This window comes from Ambystoma mexicanum, chromosome 1q, assembly GCF_040938575.1.
Source record: "Ambystoma mexicanum isolate Mex_15411 chromosome 1q, UKY_AmexF1_1, whole genome shotgun sequence".
Taxonomy (NCBI): domain Eukaryota; kingdom Metazoa; phylum Chordata; class Amphibia; order Caudata; family Ambystomatidae; genus Ambystoma; species Ambystoma mexicanum.
The window spans coordinates 110,782,722-110,804,870 of record NC_090922.1 but is presented as its reverse complement, the minus strand read 5'-3'; the positions used below and the strand labels follow the sequence as shown (position 1 = coordinate 110,804,870).

Sequence of the window (22,149 nt, the reverse complement as noted above, 5' to 3'; positions counted from 1 at the left end):
GCAACCAGCCGCCATGTCAGACAAGAGCTTAACCAGCAAGCTATCCAGTCATATATTTATTTATTTATTTATTTGGACATTTATAAAACGCACGTTACCCAGAGGACTCTAGGCGCTGGAATTTAGGACATTGGTTACATAAGAGAGCTTCATCATATACAAGTGCAGTACTACATGTATTCACATCATACAGGTATACATATATACATATCAGGCATAAAATGCATAGAATGACAAGGCTCTAGTGAGTCACAATGAACAGTTGTGGCACATCATGAAATTGTATCAGTCATAACATATGATACTTAGGGTTGCAGGCACTAATACTTTATTAGATTTACCTAGTTATCTTCTTTGTGGGAATGAACACTAGGTTTGGGATAGGCTATCTAGGCTAGGGCCTGTGTCTATTGCTGTGAATCTAAGCTGAAGAACCGGGTTTTTAGGCTTTTTTTCGGAATGACCACAGCGAGGTGTCATTTCTCCATGATAGGAGCAGAGAGTTCCACAGTTTGGCCGCTACCACAGGGAAACTAGAACCACCTGCTTTCTGTCTCCTGAATCTTGGATGTAACAATGAGGTTAGAATATGAGGCTTGTGTGGGTCTATTAGATTGGGTTTTGGCAATTTGGTTGCTAAGGTATGCTGGTGCGTTAATGGAGAGACATTTGTGGGTGAGAGAAAGGATTTTAAATTTGATCCTGTCTTGGACCGGCAGCCAGTGAATGTGTCGTCTCGTTGATGATATATGTTCATTTTTAGGTATATTCAAGGCAGCACTAATAGCATTATTTTGTACTGTTTGGAGTTTTCTGATGTTTCTAGTAATAGATCCAGCAAAGGGAGAATTACAGTAATCGATCCTAGAGAGGATCAATGCTCTTGCCAAGGTAATGCTATTATCTCCCGATAAGAAAGGTCTACTGGCTCTAATTGGTACTGTGGTGATAGGTCGGAAGTTGGTTGGAATTTTAGGGTCAAATGAGCTTTTTTAGCAATGGTAGTACCCAGGCTTCTTTTAGGTCATCAGGTACTGAACTAGAGGCAAATGAACTGTTGATGAGTGTGGTGATGAAGGGTGCCAGCTCGTTGGCACATTCTTTGATAAAGGTGGCGGGACAGGTGTCACCTTTACATCTCAATGGTTTTAATCCTTTGATAATATTGATGGTTTCAAGCGTGGACACGGGCGTGAATGCAAATTTAAAGGTAACTTGTGCTTCTAAATTTGGGGTGGTGGTTAGGGGGGAGTAAAGGTTGAGTTTTGTTTTCTTAATTTCAATTTTATTTTGCAGAAGAGTGATTGGAATGCTGGTTTCCACTGCACCAATATCCTTTACCATCCTTTAGAATGTGCCTCACAGAATCTGCTGTATATTCACTCTTTTAGGTGGGCAAGGACCAGAGGCAGAATCGTCCCCCTCCTATCTGCTCTACTATGGAAACAAATTCCAAATCACGCCGAGACATTGCGGATCATTATCAGATACAACAAGCCCTCAAAACGCAGCCCTTCATTCAATATTCTCCCATTTAATATCTTCCCTAGCCTATGGCACAGTATTAATGACGTTTGTAACAAGACACCACTCTTGTGGCTTGTGCTGAACTTTAAAAGGATGCCAAAATAACACAACACACATATTATGATTGAGGATCCCCGGCCAAAATCTACGAAATAGCCTACATGTCATGAACGGCAGCCACCTCGCTCTAGAATTACAATTGTTACCAAGGTATCCGATTGTCCTTCCTGACATTCCCACCAAAAAACATCTGCCATTCCATATTCACCTTAGACTGCATCACACATCATCTCCCTCAACCCAAGCAAATTTCGCAATCTGGTTGGCTGAAAAACTCTTGGATGACTTGAAACGGACTAAAATTGAATGCTTCTCAGATTGAAATCCTATTGGTGGGGGGACCCTGAGTCAAGTGTCCATCACACATTTGCCCGTCCACTCTGCATCCTTGACCTCCCTGTGTAACACAAATCTAAAACCGGGGAATTTTTATGAATGCCAAACTGTCACTTCAGCCCCAGATTATCGCTGTGCCAAAAACAGGTTTTCATAAACTCATAAAAAGCATAGTGCCCTTTCTTACCCCAGAGCATACAACTTAAGCCACTTTAACATGCTCGGACTGGTTTATAGGGCAATAGGCCCATTGCCAAACCATAAACACAAAATGCTGATGTAGGCGAATTTTCTTGGCCAAAATGGGCCACTTTTTTGGCCAAGTTGAGCCAGTTTGATGAGTTAATTCACTCTGCGGTTAGTAGTTTTGACCAGTGTTGCTGGATAAATAACCTTTAAAATGCACAATTTCCATCACACTTTATAGAAAAACTCCCCCTTGGTTACTATTCATGCAGTGTCACAAAATAAATGAATTGCCATTTGCAACTGTGGGCCACTTTTTCGTTGGTGACCGAGACAATTGTATGATCCAGTCCGACCCTGCACGTTAACACTATTAATCTCTCATGATGATTACACCAGCAGCATTTATTTATTTAATTTATTTCTAAGGCGCTGAAACAAGGTCCGGGGGCATAGGAGCGCAGACAGGACAAACACACACAAAATAAACAATATCATCAGGGCACCGAATTAGAGTAGAGAAGAGAACAACAGATTATTCAAACAGAAAGGTCTTGAGTCCATGCTTGAAGGATGCCAGTTTAGGGCAAGACCTGAGATCAGGGGGAAAAGCATTCCAGAAGCAGGGAGCAGTCATAGCAAAGCAGCCATCCCACAATAGTCACAGTTTAGCTTTGGGGAATACCAGCAGGCTGGTATTGTTGGATCTCAGAGTATGCCTGACTGGGAGCCGTTCCAGCAGAGATGACAGATAAGCCGGACTCTTTCCAAAAAGACAATTGTGGACAATGCAAAGTGTGCAGACCACAATGGGCCTCATTACGACCCAGGCGGTAAGTTACCGTCTGGGTCGTACCTTTACCACCATGGCGTAAACTACGTTTACGCCATGGTGGTTGGTGGATTTACCGCCCCATTCCAAGGTTGGTGGGGCGGTAAGTCCCCAATCCCCATTTACCCTTCCCCATTCCCATTTTTGCCCCATAGGGCATAATGGGAGTGGGGAAGGCGTTAATTACGCCACCGTAAATTACGGTGGCGTAATTAACAACATGGTCCCTTAGCGCCATGGATTTTAACACCTGCTAAAAGCAGGTGTTAAATCCTCCATGGCGCTAAGGGACCTCGGAATCAGGCGGTAAGGGTCGGCGCTGTTTACGCCGCCGTAAACCCCTTACCGCCTGGATCCTAATGAGGCCCAATGTGTTTCATGATTGGGAGCCAGTGTGAAGATTTCCTAGGAGATGATATATCATCATGTCTCTGCAGCCCGCCCACAAACAACGCGGACAGCGTTGTTCTGAACCACCTGGAGACAATTACATTTTCCTTGTCCCAAGCCCTGCAAGAGACTCGAGCAATAGTCCAGGCGAGCCCCAATAATAGCTCGAGCTACCATAGCACAGCTATTTGGCTGAAGGAAAGGACGAATGAGGGTTAAAAGCTTTAGCTGGTAGGATCAAAATGAGACTAGGGGATTCACATGAGCTTTCATATTTAGCTCTTGATCCAATATGACACCTAAGGTTTTAACTTTAGGTAAGGTTTCAAGCAAACAATCTGCCACTTTAATGGATTTTTAAAGAGTGTCAAGTTTGCGAAGCCTGTGAGAAGTGCCTACGATCATTATTTCAGTTTTAGCTTTGTTCAGGGCAAGTCCGTTCGACAACATCCAGCTATGTATGTAGTTGTAGATGGTATTGATTGTCTCAGTATCTTTGGCATAGTCGCCTGTGAGGGGGATAAGACACTGGGTGTCATCGGCGTATATGGTGTAAGTCACGCCCTTAGCGTCCAGCATTTCAAATAGAGACAGGGTGAAGATGTTGAAAAGCATAGGCGATACGCATGATCCCTGTGGAATGCCACTGGGCAGTATGAATCCTTCTGCCACCGCCTCCTCACTGTACAGTCTGGCTGTACGATCCAAAAGAAACAACATGCCCCAGCTTGCCGCTTCCACAGAAAAGGCAGCTGAATCTTGCAGCCTAGCTACTAATGTGCTGTGATCAACCAAAGCAAACGCTGCAGTCGAGTCCAAAAGCATCAACAGGGTGGTCTGACCATTATCAAGATGTTTAAAGATGTTTGCCTTCAGGTCCAACAAGGTGGACTCCGTGCTGTGATGACTTCTGAAACCTGACTGTTTAAAGCCTAAGAAATTCCTACTATTCAGAAAGGCCTGGATTTGTTGGGCAGTTTTGTCCAGGATCTTTAGCTGGAAGGGTGTGTTAGTTATCGAGCCGTAGTTGCAAGCCACCGAAGGATCGAGAGAGGTTTTTTTTTAACATGGGGGCAATCCACGCCTGTTTGATAGATTTTGGATCAACACATTCCCTGAATGAAAGGTTGACAAATTTGGTGATCATGGGAGCCATAAGACTGGCACATGATTTTACAATTGATGCAGGACAGATGTCACCCTTGCAGTTTGTTGGCTTCAATTTTTCTAATGTATCCAAGACTCCAGCCTCTGTTACTTCTGAAGATGAAACGAGGAGTATATGCAGTGAATTTCTCCATGCTACTCTCTGGAGTTTTGTTCAATAGTGAAGTCAAATTACTGGCAATGACAGCTTTGATATTTTCCACTTAGAGGCGCATAGAGTTTTGTATATTTTGACACCATTGTGCATCTTTCATAAGGGTGTTAGGGAGAGGGCAAGGGTCTTTTAATTCATTCAGAATTTTGAACAGCTGCCTTCAATTAGAGGATGCAGCATTACTCCTACTCTCTTAGAATATTTTTTATTGGTTTCGCAGATGGCTGATTTATGCAATTTGACAGCTGCAAAGTATCTAGCCTTATCCTCTGGGGACAGGGATTTTCTGGCAGTTTTGTAAATGCTTTATCTTTTGCAGATTTTAATTTGTGGATATCCTCTGAATACCAGGGTTTGGAAGGCTGAGTGTTAACTAGTCTTTGTTTTAATGGAGCCAGGGTGTTGACTGCCTGAGTCATCATATTTCCATACGCCACTGCCAACTTCGTTGGTGAGTTAAAACTGGAGAGATTATTCACCGTTGGGAACAAGAAAGTGTGCAATGCGGCAAGTGTCAGTTTGCGTAGATTGCGGCACATCCATTTTTGTGGTGTACTTCTCTTCTTTACAAGGGGAAGTATGCTCGGAAGTTGGAAAAGAATGAAACAGTGGTCTGATCAAGGACAGGGGATTACAGTAGCATTGTTTACTGCCAGACTATGAGTGAGAGGCCACCCAGTCAAGGATACTGCCACCTTTATGAGTTGGCTTCTGAATTTGTTGCTGAAATATCCATCCCTCTCATATTGCTTGCATTGATTTAGCTGGGGCATCATAAGGGTCGTGAAATCCCATATTCAGATCTCCTAGTACAAGCACCTTAGAGTGGGGTTTTATAGATGCCGAAATCCAATCACTAAATTAGATTAAGAATTCTGACATACTATATGGGGACGACAGATCCAAAAGATGTTTATTGTGGTATTAGAATCCAACAGCAGATTGTCGTGCATAGTCTCACAGTCATTGATGGAGCACAAGGTACTCACAGGGCAAATATTAAGAGACTTTTGAACAAGAGCCACCCCACTACCCTTTCCAACAATTCTGTCGGCTCTCAGGATTGTACAGTTCTGAGGAATGGCCAGTGCTAGAGCGGGCCTGCTGCGTCATGAAGCCATGATTCCATTATTGAACAAATATCGATATTATGCTCTGTCAAGAAATCAGCGACCTCAGTTGAGTGTTTCAGCAAGAATCTGGTGTTGAGTAGTGGATATTTAAGCGCTTTCTTCTGTAGATCTAATTCCTGAAACCCTAAGGGGGAAACCAACTGACCAGGACCAGGATAAATAACTGACGAGCTACAAGTAATCCCAACAGCCTGTAGGGAACAATTATCCCCATTGATGGTACTGGCATTGAACTGATCCGAGGATGCCTCAAGGGGAGAGAATATGGGCATCTTCTGCACGGGAGACTGCAGGAATAGCATTTATCTTGGCCTTCCGGCATATCTGATGCATAGATTTCAGAGGTTTGGGAATGCAGTGGCTCATTTGATTACTTCTACGATACACAGAGATTTGTTATAAAATGTTCTCTAGATGCTACATCGGCTGCTGATACATAAAAGGATCATTTTTAAGTGTGTATGCATTGTGCAAAGAGCCTTCTATAACTCAGGGCCCATGTTTCTAAAGGAACGATTAATAAAATACTACCCAGGAAGAAGGTTACACTCTCTGTGGCCTATCTTCTGAGGCATATCAGATTTTAAAAAGCTTGACAAGAGACAGAAGCTCCACCACTCTTGCCAGGACAATTTGGAATAATCTCCCCTTAATTCTGACAGCCATGTGAAATCATCTCCATTTAAGAAAGTGGCTAAAACTCCTCTATTGAAATCCTAAAGTGCCAACCAATCAACACTGTTTTATTTGTGTCTTTTTTTATTGAGCATTTGGATGGTGCCTATACAGCCAAAGCCGTTTCCAGGTGCCACAAGGCGGGGGTGGGGGAACAGAGGAGAAAAACAATAACGGTCCTACTAGGCCTTGTGACATTCGGATCGTGCAAGTGCAGAATAGGAAGTGGAAGGGGGAGGCAGGTCAGGGATTAATAAAGGAGAGGGGAGGGGAAATGCAGGAGGGAGGGAGCGCCAGAGACTGGGCAAGTGCTAAAGGGAGCCCAAGAGGGCAAGTGCCCGGAGAACAGGGGTGAGGGTCAACTAATGCGAGAACATGGTGGGCCAGACTCAGTAGGCTAGACAGGGAAGGGTGCCTGAGGGCAAGCGTTGGTTATAGGGTACTAGGGGAGAATGGTTGAGGAGGACCTGGTAGCTGTAAGACACATGAGGGACCTGGGACCAGTCGCAGTCGCAGGGGGCATTTATCAAGGGAGGGGGTGAGGGAAGGAGGAGGAGAAAGGGAAGGTCTTGAGGAACTTCCAGAACTTAAGGAGATACAGCTCAAGTCTAAGAGGGGCTGGGAGGCTATTCCAGAGGGAGGCCCCCACTCACAGCTTGGAGAAACATCTGGTCTGCAGAGAGTTGGAGCTAGAGGACTGAAGGACTCTATCAGGGAGGTATTTAGGAAGAGAAGGTTAGATGTAGCGAGGTCCCAGGCCCCAGTAGGCCTTGTGGATGATGCAGAGGGTCCTGAATTTGATCCTTGCAGCCACCAGGAGCCAGTGGAGAGATTTTAGGGCTGGAGAGATGCTGTCCCTGGGCTTGAGGTCACGGATAAATCTTGCAGTCCTATTCTGGATTAGTTGAAGATGGCGGAGGGAGGAAAGTGGCAGATTGAGGAAGAGGCTGTTGCAGTAGTCCAGCATGGAGAGAACCAGATCTCTGGAGACATTGAGTTTCTGGGGGAATTTAAGGAAAGGGAGAATGCATCTGAGGAGGTGAAGCTGAAAGTGGGTCTTCTTGGCAAGGTCAGCGATATGAGGTGAGAAAGAGAGAATGGAGTCGAAGATGACACCCAGGTCTTTTGCCTCACACAAGGGTGAGGGAGAGGGCCCAAGGAGGGCGGCCAGAGAGTAGGGGGGAAGGAGGGATCAGGAGTCCCATTGCGAATGATCTCAGTCTTACCGGCATTAAGGCAGAGATCCTTAGCAGCACACCATGCCTGAATATCAATCAGACAGTTGGGAATGAGAGAGGAAGGAATGTGCTGTTATGCCAGACACCTAGTGCTGAAAAGACACCCAGAGGTCCTGGCACTATATATAAAAAGAACCCGATTATTGCATGATCAGGCATGAAAAAAATCACCCTTATAACACTTCAGGCCGTTCATAAAGTGCGCTAGCTGCAAGACTGTTAATGACTTTTATTTTATTTTTGTATTTATTCATCGGATATGTGTAAGGCTCCTGTACAACAAATGGTGTTACAAGGCACCACAAGACAAAAGTGGGGGGAACAAGGGAGAAAGATAACAATAATGTTCCTACTATGCCTTGTGACATTCGTATCGTGCAAGTGAAGTAACAAGAAGTGCGAGGGTGAGAGTGGGTGGGTGTTGGTTTTCAAGAAATGCGAAGTGCTAAGGTGGGAAGGGAAGTGCAGGGTAAAGAGGAGAGAGTGCAAGTGAAAAAAGAGGGGGAAGAGGAGGGTAGAAGAAGTCCACAGGGGCTATGCAAGTGCTAAGGTGAAGCCAGGAGGGCAAGTACAAGGGATAGCATGGGGTACAGGGGTGAGTGTCGCCACTATCCTGGACATAATGGTAATCAGGGTCTTTCACCGCAGATTGTCTTTGAACCGGCCGAGCATGAGTCTGGTGGTTTGAGCTGGTCAATGGTCCGAATATGCCATTGATTTGCTTGGGAGGTTCTGACTGTTTTTCAGTAGGAATCAGGTGAATCTTTGGAGGCTTTGAGTCACTTCCATGCAGTCTGTTCCATGGTCTAGGGTCAACTGGACTTTCCAATTTGGCCAAAAGCCATCATCTTTCATGTGAGTTCCTGAGGACCAGTTCCTGAACTGCTATATTTGACATTGAAAATAATACATTTGTGCTCGTTTCCCTGGAATGCAATAATGTCAATGACAGTTTTCTGTAACAGTGCCACGATACCCAAGGGCTGCTGTGCGCTTTATAAATTCAAATAAACAAAAGTAAAAATAACTAGCCCTAACTAGTCTTCGATACAGTGGCGGGTTCTTCTAAGCCTTCTTAGCCAGTGCAACATTTCTGAACATCTGGGCTAGGTTATCTCCCTTGCACTTTGCAGACAGTGTAAAGTCCAGTTCAGGAAGCCCCTATTTTCAATCTGCGGCACAGGCTTCAGCATTGCAGTCATGAGGCTGTGCCAGTGCATAGGGATTTCTGGAACCATTTTGGGTTTAGAGCTGCAGCAAGGGAAGTTGGTGGTCCAGAATATTCCAGAATATCTGATATTTCTTTCTCCTATCACAGGATTGTGATACAGGTCTATAATCCAAGCATAACATGTCTTAACACGGTGGCTATGTAACCCAACCCACTCGCTTAAGCAACCAGATACCTGATGATAGCATGTTGATTCTCTTCCACTCTACTCAATGATCCGTCTCATTGTCAGAGACATGGCTGGTGCAAGGATGTTTGCAACACTGGTTGAACAGTTAGTTTGCCACAACCCACAACTTGCATGCACACCTTCTGAAGCCTTCGGCCAATGAGAATTTGCAACCTATTGGTTGATATGTAAAACTGCCTGCCATGTCCCTGCCCCCAACCACCACCACCATCCGCACCCCACCTCTATGTCTAGGTTAGGGTAGGGACATCCTTCCTTTCATAAATTCAGGTGAAGGGCGAAAACTGGGCGTCAAGATGCTCATATGCCTCAAGCTTATGATAGTGGTCCTATTATCATTTAATCTGGTCAATACCCAAAGTTTCCGAACTTTACATTTTTTTTAAAGCCAAAGACCTTCTCTTCTCTATGTGCTTTGTTGGTGTGTTTTAACCCTATACTTGCTTTGTAGAATGGTTAGGTCTTTCTAAAAATAATATTTGCTGTATGCATCACTATTAAGATGGATTTCTGAACTCCGTCCTGGAGGGGCAGAGGTTCAGAAGGCCAGCCTAGTTTCTTGGAACAGGGTAACCTCTGGACAAGCCAGACCAATCAAGGCAGCAATCGCGGCGGTCAAGACTAGGTCTCAAGAGGAGTGAGGGTGACTGAAACCCCGCAATGAGCACACAGAGCAAGGACGCTTACAAATTACTCCAAGCAGGTGTTATATTAAAAATATAGACACATTTATTATAAGGCCTTTGTAATATTGACCATAGCAAAGAACCACGATAAAACTCAAGTAAACCAACACATCACAATCAAATACAATATATATACAATTACCAACGGGTCTAAAGAGTTAGAAGCACGAAATATGCAGACCACCTACATGGGGAGGAAAACAGGCAGTGCAAGTAATCGTTTAGACCCAGTTCGCCTTCAGACGCCACCTAACTAGAAGGAAGTCCGAGCCTTACGAAGAGTGGAGCCTTGTGCTCAAAAGCACCTGCACACGCTGGTGCCGATGGGCCAAAGTGAGTCTCTTCAAGGAAGTCAGGCAGTTCAGAGTGGTGAACAAAGGAGGGCGAACAGATCTCTGCTACTCAAGCGCGGCCTCCACTTGTGGGCAGAAGCAGAGCGCGAGTGCGAAAAAGGTGTGCTGTTTAACACAGCGAGGAAAAGCTACGGGCTACTGCAGGAGGGCGACCAGTTCCTAGCGTTGCTACTCACCGGTCCCGATGCAGGCAGACCCAGGCTTCTTTGCGTCAGTTTCAGTGTTGGCAGGTTCAGATCCGAGCAAGGGACGCCTCGGCGTCGTGTAGATTCCGCGGTAGCAGAAGTTAGAGTTGAGGATGTCCCAAACGCAGTGAACCCGCACAGTTTGTTACCACAGCAGGGCAACGGAGCGGCCGTGTGTATTTCAGCCCAATGTACACTTCTCACTTCAGACCTGGGAATGCCAAGTGTACGAATCGTGTGAGAGTGTCAAGGACTCGGAATATAGCAGCAACCTGACGGCGGTTACAGAGCAAGACTCCTGGGTAAGCTGGTCAGTCCACTGGATGGCCCAGAGACGCTTCCGAAGGCTTACGTGTAGGAGATGATGAGGATGCCGAGAATAGTTGTTCCCACTATTCCAAAGGGTCGGAGTACCAGTGCAGACCTTCTCGTTCAATCAGAGGCAGTATGTTTTCACAGAGCGACAGCAGTGCAGAGGAGCAGTCCTTCAGCGGGTCACCAGCGATTCCTCGGTTCAGCCTCTTGGTTGCAGGATACTTGGCTCCTGTATCCGCTGTTCGTGAGAACTCAGGAGATCAACATGGTAGTGGTGTTTCCAGCCTCCTCTTATCCAGAGTTCCCTTCACGCCAAAACGGAGGGGACCCAATGGGAGATCTGCTCACAAAACACTCACACCATACGTGGACCTATCACGGACCACGGTGGTCCCAGGCATTCAAGACACACTAGACTCTCTGGCACCCAGGATGTGTATTGGGACCAGACATCCCAGCCCACATCCTGGAGGCACCATAAGGCCTGTAGAAGCCCGCGAAAGCATCTCTGTTTTGCGGGAAAGTACATGCCCAAATAAGGAAGGCCCCGGGTCGGCTCGACCTGGGGAAGGTGAAGGGGGCAAGATGGTCAGCGGGCAGGACAAAGAGCCTCGTGGTCTGGCCATTTTGGGAGCCAGGCCACCATTTTGGACTAAGCGCGAGAAACACGCTTAAACAGCCAAAAGGATCTCAAAACACAAAGAAACGATCGCTGCCACCAGTCCAGTCTGTGATTCACTTGCACCGTTCATTAACAATCCAAAGAGAGTGTCTAGGGCCTGTAGAGTGACTAGAGACCCAAGAGAGCAGTAACTTAGCTTACGGTGCCCTCTTGTGTCATGTTGCGCGAAAGCTGCAACATGATAAAAGAACTACGGAAAACAACGTTTCCCGGTACTGACTGTCTTAAGGGCATATCAGTTTCCCCGTAAAAATGGAGCAAAAGCCCAGAGGAGTGCGGCAGAAGGCTGCGCTTCTCTGGCAAAGTCTAGATCAGGGTGAAAACAACAGCAAAAAGTTTAGGGGTTGCCACACGGAAGGAAAATTACCTACAATTATGAAATATTCCTAACAATCACCAACTGTGTCTTTTTAGAAGATCCTTTTGGGGATTTTCCATAATCAGATTAGAAGTGCAAAGACCACATGCCCCTTGAGAGTGTACATGGAGGCCACCCAGTTACACTACCAGGGGTAGAAGTGTAGCGAAAAAGGTAATAGAACTGTGACCTCCGCCGAGGATGCGGTCGGCGGGAGTATAGTGACATGTGACAATACGGAGTGCGAGGAGAGATTCCTTCGTAGTCTTATCAGTACCTCGCCCATCTTCTCATGGATAAGATGAAGCCAGCTAGAATCCAGCCACGCTGTTTCACTTAGGCTTCATAAATATATGGTCACATTCCAGTTAAGCTGCAACTGCTATAATGTGGTAAAGTGAAGAGGTAGGCATTGACTTCAAAAAGTATAGATCCGGAATGGTGCATTTAGTAGTAAAAGCAGTGGAACTGTTAACAGTGAAAACCTTCACTCCCGACCGTTCCCATTCACTTCGATCACTGCACACTACCCTAATAATCAGTCTGCTCTCACCCTGACTTCTTTCTCGCTTTCTCAAGGTGTCACCCCTCAAACAGGTATAATACATAGAGTCCAAGCAAATGGTGGGCACGCACTCTCCTAGCAAAGGAATCCTAATTCTCGGGCTTTTGTCTCAACATTGGACTCCTCCCACAGTTGTCTGGATGTTGCTTGATGTTGAATGTGGTCTGTCAGGCTTCCAATGTGAGTGGCAACAATATAACATGTTTATAGTACTAAATCCTCTGTACCAGAACCATGTTCAACACAATCTCAAATAACTTGACCTCACATTATCTCATAAACTATCTTCCCAATACCTAAGTGGACTCAAACATTTATGGTGCCATTGCCTAGACTCAACAAAGAACCTTCTGAAATAGCCTTCTTTTGGATCTTAAATCATTTCATAATGTGAAACTAATATATTTTAAAACCTTGTCTTTGTGTGAATATTTATGCAGAATATTGGCAATGTTACATGTTAGCAACCGAGCTTGATCTCCTTTTCACTCCCGAAAATGTCTCGTGTTTTTATTATAGTTTCTTGAATGCATATTGTTCAGTGCAGGGGTCTGTGCCTTGCGGCTCTCAGATGTTTGCTGAAACAACGCCCATGATTCCTCACCATTGACTATGCTGTCTAGGGCTTATGGGAGATGAAGTTCGAAACATCTGCAGTGCCAAAGGTTGCTGACTCCGGGCATAGTGTCTCCAGTGTGAAGAATACAAAATGTGAGGCTATTGCTCTCGGTGTGGTTATTCGTGATAGACCTGGTGGGGTGGCCTGCATCATGGATACGGTGCGAGCAACCCAGCCATATGGCACACCTGTCGCAGAGGAACGCTTGGAAGTCAATATGGACGCCATTGGCAGCGTCTCCAGATCCAGCCTCTGCTTCCCCGACTCTGAATCTCTCAGTTTAGTACTTGAAGAGCAGGCCAAGGGGACAGGCATAGATAGATGTTCCAGCGCACCCCCCCCCCCTGACCCTCCTGAAGCCTGATCGGAGGAAGGGATCAAGGGGATGATGGAGATCGATATGACAGCAGAGTAACCCCCCCAGCCCCCACAAGACACCACCCCGCAGACCTCATCACAGGAACAGATTAGGAAAATATCTCTCTAAAAGAGCAGCCTTCCTTTTATTGGGCAAACTTACAAAAGCCACTGACAAAATAAATGGTGGTGTCATTATGTAATGGGGAGAAGTGTTTGGGTGCTGGTTACAGGGGATGTGTTTGAACTGTCTTGTTTAAGAGTTTATTGTGTAACAGAGAATGCATAGGAGAATGTGCTGTGTTAAAAGTTGAGCCAAGAAAGTGGTCATAATTATAATGACCATAATGGTTTTGAAATATAGTCACAGCGTAAGAACAGCGACAGAGCTGGAGACCAAGAGCCTCATGCTGACTACTGAAGAAATGTAGAAAGCTCCACACGAAGCACGATTGCGCTGATTTTCTCTGCATCCACCGGACCAGAAATCTCGTGCAGGTTCCCACATCCATGCAGAAACCCTTGATGCATGTGCATGCCAATACCCACATGTTTGCCCAGATTGAACCGGGTACTCCTGTGCTTGCCAAGTTAAGGCACAGTGTCTGTAAATCAATAAGAGCATGGCATCTGCCCTTGGTGCATAGCCACAACTACCAGGGGGGTTAGGAGTGTCCTGACACCCTCAAAATATGTGACACTGACTTTGGTCCCCCATCAAATATCACACTCCGCCCTTCGCCACTGCTGTGCTGAATGGGGCAATCCCTGTGCAATTCCCATAAATGTGTCTAGTCATAATTAAGGGTGGTGTTAATATGGGGGTTGATCCCTGTATCAATTTCCTAAACACATGCAGTCATAGCTGTAATATTGACAGACCCCATGTTCCTAGGCACAGCTCTGAACACATCAACTCCCAGAGGAGAGGGGAAGTTCTGTCTTTTGGTTAAATCCTTTGTCCCTTTCCAGTCTTATTGGACCTATCCGCTAATAGAGGTGAACGACTTTGTATATGTGCCGAGTATATGGAACCTATCCGGCACTATATTTGAAAGGCTCTGCATCCCTGGACTAACCACTTCAGGCAATCCTGTGTTGGAGGGAGAGCTTTTGCATCCTGTGACAGTGCTCTGGACCCTCCATCCTGTGAGATGGGAGGCAATGTACCTATGTTCTAATTCCAGTGGACTATAATGTTTTGAGAGGTTCTCTGCTACCAAATTAAAAACACTGTTTTTGTGTAAGGAGCCATACGGATTGCTCCTGCCTCTAAGACCTGTGGTAATAGGTGTTATTAGCCATTTTAATAGTATTCAATGTATGAACCTCAAACTGGGGACGGGAAAAGTTTCAGTTGCCAGGCTCCAAATCTGTGTTCTCTAGGCTAAATACAGATGTCTGAAGCAAGCACATAATTCAACAACCATCCTTTCTGCATGTGACTTGTTCCATTTTCCCTGAGTTCTTTCTTAGATGGCCATGCTTCCTACAGGCAAAGTCCCCAGTGTTTAGAGAAAGGCTAGAGACTCATTATTTTTGTAGATGGAAGATTCTCCATCGCCTCACATGTTTCCATCCTTTCCAGGGTCAACAGATTCCACCAGCTGTGTGAACTCATAGAACCAGCATTTGCTAGCGTTAACCTGTTTTACATTCCAGGGTGACGCCCCAGTACGTGTCCTTACTAAAGATGACGTGCTGTCCATCATAGAACAAAGATACAAAACAAGGTGTTCCTCTGAGTGGTATGTTTGATATCCCTGGGTGATTGAATCCCAAAATTCATCCTTCATACAGGTGACAGAATGTATTCCCTGTGTTAATAGCGTTAATATTTTGATATTGTGGGCCATTAATCCACCCCCACATCTGTCAGAGATCTTGAGCATGGTCTATGTTAGCTATATGTAAGCTAGGTGTACTTTGTTTGGGTATTTGACCAGTCTCTGACTGGTTGGTTGACTAGGGTGTTTTGGAAGCTCAGTTTATATTATAATTATCCGTTATTTATAATGCGCTTAATACCCAGAGGTTTCTAAGTGCAGACCCGGGGATCGAACCTCCATTGCTCCACGTTGTCTTGCTTCCAAGGTGAGCACGTTGCCCCTGAGCTATCCTCCCAAACTTGAGTATTTAAGCTTAGAGCCTGTCTCCCAGTGCGTTCCGCACAGGTTCGCGCTCTTTGTCTAAGCCCCAAAGGCGATCCTTCTTGCAGTCGGCCAATTTGTCCGTCTCTGGTGAATCCCTAAAGCCCTTCCCTCCCGCACATAACTAGCTAATTATTCTGGGCCCACTACCAACAACCAACCCTGCCTGTTGGGGACTGGCTCGCGACCTCTTTGTTAATCACCAGAACCAACTCTTCCAACATCACAGTTACGTATGTTGGTCTAGCTCTTACTGACGCAGTTTCATATTTTAAAGACAGTTTCTCTGTCATTGTGCTGATCTCCAAAACCCATTCTTTCTACAGGTAGATGGCTCTTGGGCCATCAGCATATCTCATAAATCCACCCATCGTAGAGTTGACAGGCTCTATGCCCATGGATGAAACCTCAAAACGCACACTAACCACAAGAGAAAAGTTATTTTTGTCCCTGAAAATATTCCCGCAATCAACCCGTTCTATAAGGGACAAATTATCCATCTATAGATCTATCGCACTATCCATTCTTCTGGTAATAGGTCATGCTTTGTTCTGGGACCTGGAAATTGTCCCAAACCAATTATTTCAACAGGCAATCACTTTACACATACTTCCTTTGGGTGAGACAATGTTCAAGATCTATCAGGTGAAATGCAAAGGTTTGTACTTGGGACCATGGGTAGAATCTATACTTGTCAGAGGTGAAAATGTAGTGTTTTTGCCCAGTACCAAAGGCGATAATCCAACCGCCCCAACAGGATAAAAAAGGTTGTTTGTCCATGAGCAAATCACCAGACCCCATTCCCTAAAAGTGGCAATTCTCGAGTCCATCAATCTTCCAGGTCAGAGTCCATGGGGCTTGATAAAATCCCCTTCACTCCTGCTTTCCAGGAAAGGCGTAACTCAAAGACTCATCCTTCCTAAGTGAAGGGCAGTCCTCACTGGATCCATCCCTCCTAGAGGTGGCATGTTCTTTGCTCCTTCCTGCAGGATGCAATCATGGTATCACTATACGTAGCTCTCTACCCTGCAACAAAAAAAAAAAACTTTGCTAAAAAAAATAAAAAAAGTCAATTGGCAAAACACCCCTTTGCTGCCCAAGATTTCGATTTTTTTTTAAATGGCCAGGAAAAGGCCCCAACCTGCCAATTCTGCTCCAGATTGTGAGAAATTTGCGAGGGATCTGCCAATTTTCCTGTGGAATGGAATTAGCCATTTTCCTCCACCCCGAGTGAAGAGCCCAGAAGGTGGATCTCAAATTTCCAGACCCTTCACCATGCTCAGGATATTAATCACTACCCCTCCTCCCCCTGTTGGAGATGCACCGGAATGCAGGGAAAGAGCCAGAGCAGCAGGTCGCAATATCATTTGGGTTCATTTTCCGCAGATTCATCACTAGATCAGCAGAGGTTCATATGTAGTGTACATGTTTTTGCAGCAGACATGTTGGCTAAGGGGCACATCATAACCCATACTTTTTTTTCAGGTGTATGGGCAGGTGGATGCCCAGAAAGATCTTTGGATGTTTTTTCCAATTCATGCATTTGTACGAGATGGAGTGAGAACCACACACAGTGTTTTTTCCCTCTTCATGAAACCGCCAAGGACACAGATCTAATTTTGCTGCGGCCGGAGTGGCATGAATCCCTATTGATTTCTGCCGGGTTTTTATAATTGCAAAACGTAGGCAGAATAGAGTGGGATTTGTTCTGATAACGGCTCCATATATGTATGGTGGCCATCATTACCGCTCATTCCCCGACCGGGGTGGCCTTTTTACCACCCCTGCCGGGAAGTGGCCAAAATGCCCTGAAGAAGTTTGGAAACCTGGTTACTGAGCAGACTATGATTCTGGATTTCATGGCTCTTCCAAAAGGAGCCTATATGCAGGCCAGGAGCGTTTTACCATCCGTCACCGTCAAGATTCAATATATACCACTCGTTCCTTCAAATTTGAACAAGACTTTGCTTTTCTGCTACTTTTCCACAAACGAATTAAAAGCAAATCGGGAAGACTCACACTGCCTGACACTGCAGCTTCTGACTGCGCACATTTTTTTTACACTTTATTTTTCAAAGTCAGTTGCTGTCTGCGCAATCCGCCACTCTCGTTTTCAAAGCCTACTGCTTTCTGGAGGAGGTACCCGGCATATAGCATAGGGTGTCAGACCTCATGGATATAAAAAGGGGACAGAGAGCAGTAGACATTAGAGACCATTACCAATAGTATTTTTCTTTGAAGAAAATGTATTTAGTGCCCAAGAGATTAATGGTAGACCAGTATGCCTAAAGTTGAAGTTAATGTGGGTTTTGTTTCCTGCAAGCATACCCCTCTCCATCCATCAGTCCCACGGGCAAGGTTGCCCCTCTACCCCGGGGCGCCTCCTGTAGATGCCATACCTTCTGCTGGTAAATCAGTCATGATGTCTACAAATCCCTTTTAGTCTATCGGGAGATTATGTTGATTCAAAAGTGTTATTTGACTGAGGAGATGTGGCGTTTTCCGCCCAACATTCCTTAATGATTGCAGGGTCCAAAGATGAAAGTAATCCCAGATGTGGACCTCTGTTTGATCCCTCGTCTTCCTGGTGTGCCCCCTGTTTTTGGTGTGGAACAAATGGCCCACATCGCATGAGCTGGCTCAAAGATTTGTTAATTATGGTTAGAGGTGCAGAGGGGCAGCGAAAAGTAATCTAGCATGTCCAAGGTTGAGCGGTCACTCTCCGGTGGGCTGTGACCACTCTAGTGCTAGGCTGAATATAGAAAGCATCGTCCCGCGTGTTAACCCCTTGGACTTGAGTGGCATTGGGGGACGGTTTGGGCGGGTTTGGGGGGTATGATCGCATACTGTACCCTCCTCCAACCTCTGACAATGTCACCTCAGCCATTGAGCATTGTGGCAAGTACTCGATAATTATGATGCTTTCAGCCCTTGGCAAACATTACCATGCAAGAAGAGCTGCTTCCAGAGATCAAGTCCTAAAAAACCAAGTGTGGGGACTTTGACATATGCAGTGAGACGTGGCGTCACAGCAATAAGGGTAAATTGAAAGACATTTGAATATTTAATTTTAGGATGTCTTTCCCAACTCAAGAAAGTGCACAGAACAAGCAAGCATTAGCCAAGATAACATACTTTCTTAAAACATTGCTTGCTAAATAGAATAAGTTCTCAACTTTTGTCTTAAAGCATGTACGAAAACATGTCCTGTAAAGCAAAAGTGTGCTACAAAGAGTGTTATGCTACCATCTGTTTAGAAACTCTTCTGTTCCCACATCTACATTCCTTGTCTCTCAGCTGCTCCACCCGGGTTCTAATCCCAGGCACGACTCTCTTTATCAAGTGGTGGCAGAACTTTTTTAAATGGTTTCAATTAATTGAAAACTTATGTGGGAGTCGGCGTCCACTCTCTGAAAAAAGGGGACGGACGCCCCACCTCCACCTCCTCTCTCACCCCCCCCCCCCCCGTGTTCCCTCGACTTGCGCCCTGGCTGCTACCATGTTGGCAGGGAGGCCTTCTTTCTGCAGGGCCCAGCATCACACTGAGGGCGCTGTTCAACAAGAGCCTACTACTGTTAGCACTGTTCAGGAGCCTCCTTCCCCTGCCAGACACTGAGCGTCCCCACCTACCGCCGATTGAAAGCTTATTCAAACCCACAGCTCCAGTGCTAGCTTTGCCTATCCCTGCTCACGGGCATCCTGGACTGCTCATTTAGAGCCCCCCTCAATAACGCTCATTTATAGTTCCCCTGGATCACTGTGCCTCCTCCGAAACTGCAGATGGAGCGAATCTGCAGTGCAACTGATTGAGAGTCTTGCCCTAAATATGCTGATCAATATTCTTTGCCCAATATTGCTGCTTGAGGGCCATTTTTGAAAGTCCTTGTACACTACCGCTGATTGGTTCAACTCCTAGTAAAGCATGGCCGTAGCCTCGTCCTAATACTTTATCAGAGACTTGTCCCGGCCTACCTACCTTTAGCTACCTACCTTTAGCTACCTACTTCTACAACCATCTTCCATACCACAGATCAACAATATCCTGCCATGTTGCCGATCAAGAGCCCTACCCAGTAGAGCTGATTGAGAGCCTTGTACAATCCACTCATTGCAAGCCTCTTCAGTAGTGCTGTTAGCCTACCCCAAACATGGCATGTCCAGGGAGTGGGCCGGGGTGGCACGTGCTACCCCTGGAATATGATTGCCCACCGCATGTGCCACCCGATTATCCTAAACTATGATAACTATGTGTGTGTGGTCGCTCGTACTTCATGCCACCTCTGCATATGTCAGTGCCCCACTTGGGCCGCCCCAGTAAAAAGAGTCTAGACACGCCACTGCCCCCCATAGCCAACAAATGAGAGTCTCACCCTGAAAATGATGATCAACAGCCTGTACCCAATATGGCTGATATGAAGCCTTTGCTGAATAGCTGTCATTGAGAGCGTTCAAAATCACCCAACACCAATGAAGGAGAGTCCCCCTGCTCCTATTTCTCCTCAAAGAAGTAAACGGCTGACACATGGATTCCCTACCCACGGACCCCCAAAAGCAAGTGGGAGAAATACCTAGAAACATTTCATGCAGCCTGTCTGCTGTCAGCTACCATCCCAGTAGAATTATAAGGGTATTGTCTTTCACAGTGGTGCATAATACGTAGGTGGCTACATCCCAAATTGTAGGCTAAGAATCTCTGAGCCAGTTCCTCCTACTACATGCCCCTGTATGTAAATGTAGAGCTTATATCATTTCCTAGGATCTATGGTTTGAAGGCAGCATTTACTCATGGATTTCTATGGAATCTGTCTTCTATTTAGCAGGTGCAAAAACCGAGGCAGATTCCATAGGTATCCATTCGTTTTACACCTACATGAGAATTTCATGCAGGTATAAAACGAAATTCACAGACAAGATGGAGGAGGTCAGCAAGGCAGAAATCTTATCTCTGCTTCTTGCCCCTCCACCACCTTGTTAGTGCTGAAAAATAGGGCAAAGTGGTAAATCAAGACCTAAACGAATTTCGCTTTGCTTTTACATCCTGATTTACCACTTTGCCCCATTTAAAATGACCCTGAGGGACTTACAATTATTTTTCATTCATGTATGAATGGTGTCTTTAATTGGCAGGGTTTATGGTTCTTGCTTTCTCTTTGCAAGGAATCTTCTTCGTGTGCTCAGCATTTTCCATAGGAAGGCTAACTAGCATCCGTACACTTCTGAGTTCACACTCTGCGACCAGCATCAACCAATTGCACTCCATCCCTCTATTTCTACTCCTTTCGATCCCTCTTCGCTCCCCCTCCATGGTGCTCTCCATCTCTCCCATCTGCTCTAACTGCTACTCTATCACCTATCCTATCTCTCAAAGTCTGGAAGGCAAAAAGTTCAAGAAAGATCTCCTGGTCTCCAATCCAGGCCTGTCCATTACCAACACATATGGCAATGCTTCTTCCAGGCAGGCTGTCACTGACATCCTCTTTGTTGTACTCTCTCCTGCCATTTGGATTCCCCTTATGGTCTCAGTTCTCTCCCCTTTCTCATCTTCGCCCATTAATGGTGGAACCCGATAGGAAGTACACTTGGCACACTTCCCATCTTCTAGGGGCGTCATTAATGTCTACCAGAATTGCACTGTCATGACTCAGGGCTCTCAGCCCAAACGCTTCCTTCTTGATAGGCACCTTCCATCTGTCATCAACTCCCCCCTTTCTCCTGACACTCCTCCTTCTGCTGCCCCTCATGTCCTTTTGCCACCACCAACAGGCATACCACACTCCTGTACCCCTTCCTCGGAAGAGCTTCAAAGGTGGCAACCAGCTCCACTTAGCTACCCTCAACTCTCACTCTGCTGTTAAACACTCCTCTGACATCTGCCACCTCCTTGAAAACCTCAACCTTGACATCCTCGCTCTCACCGAGACAGGGTTTACTGCCAGCTCTGACATTATATTTGACACTCCTCCCTGAGGGCTACAAGAACCTCTCTAAGCACAGGTCTAACCGGCTTGGAGGTGGAGTGGGCCTGATCTTCCCTGAATGTTTCCCTGCTACCATCAAACCCACTCAGACCTACTCTTCCTTTGAAAGCCTTGTCTGCAGGCTTGGTGTCTCTCCACTGCACCTTCCCTCTACCCCTCAGGCACTCCCTTGTACAGCCTCTCCTCAAAAGCCTTCTGCCGACCCCTCCTGCACGCCAAACTACTACCCTATCTCCATTACCCCATTCCTGGGCAAACTCTTGGGGAAGCTGGTCATCTCCCAGCTAATCCACCACACTGAATCGGTTGGTTGTCTCCACGATCACCAGTCTGGCATCAGAGCAGCCAAAGGCACGGAAACTGCACTCCTGAACCACTGTGAAGACCTGCTCTCTAATCTCAATTCCAACTCTCCTTCCTTTCTCATCCTTCTTGTCCTTTCCCCTCTGCCTTTGACACAGTCAATCATGCCACACTTATAAATTGGCTCCATGATAACCTTGGCATCCTGGATCTGGCACTGGACTGGTTGACCCGTTTCTTCTCTGACTGACCTTCGCAAGTTCAACTGGGCCCTTTTTTCTCCCCCATCACACTCTCCACCTGCGGCGTCCCTCAGGGCACTATCCTCTCGCCGTGGCTCTTCAACCACTAGCTTGCTCCTCCAGCCCATTGGATCTCTGTCTTCTCTCCTCACTTCCAGTGTTATGCAGATTGCACACAGCTCTACTTCAAGCTTCCCACCACATTCTCCTCCTCGTCCTCTCTCATTCCTGACTGTC

General features: G+C 46.0%; 1 protein-coding gene across 1 annotated transcript in view; it reads right to left on the bottom strand.

The window, feature by feature from the left end:
- Positions 1-22,149, bottom strand: part of LOC138525836 (thyrotropin-releasing hormone receptor-like) — a 315,686-nt gene that overhangs the window by 8,769 nt on the left and 284,768 nt on the right. The window lies entirely within an intron of this gene.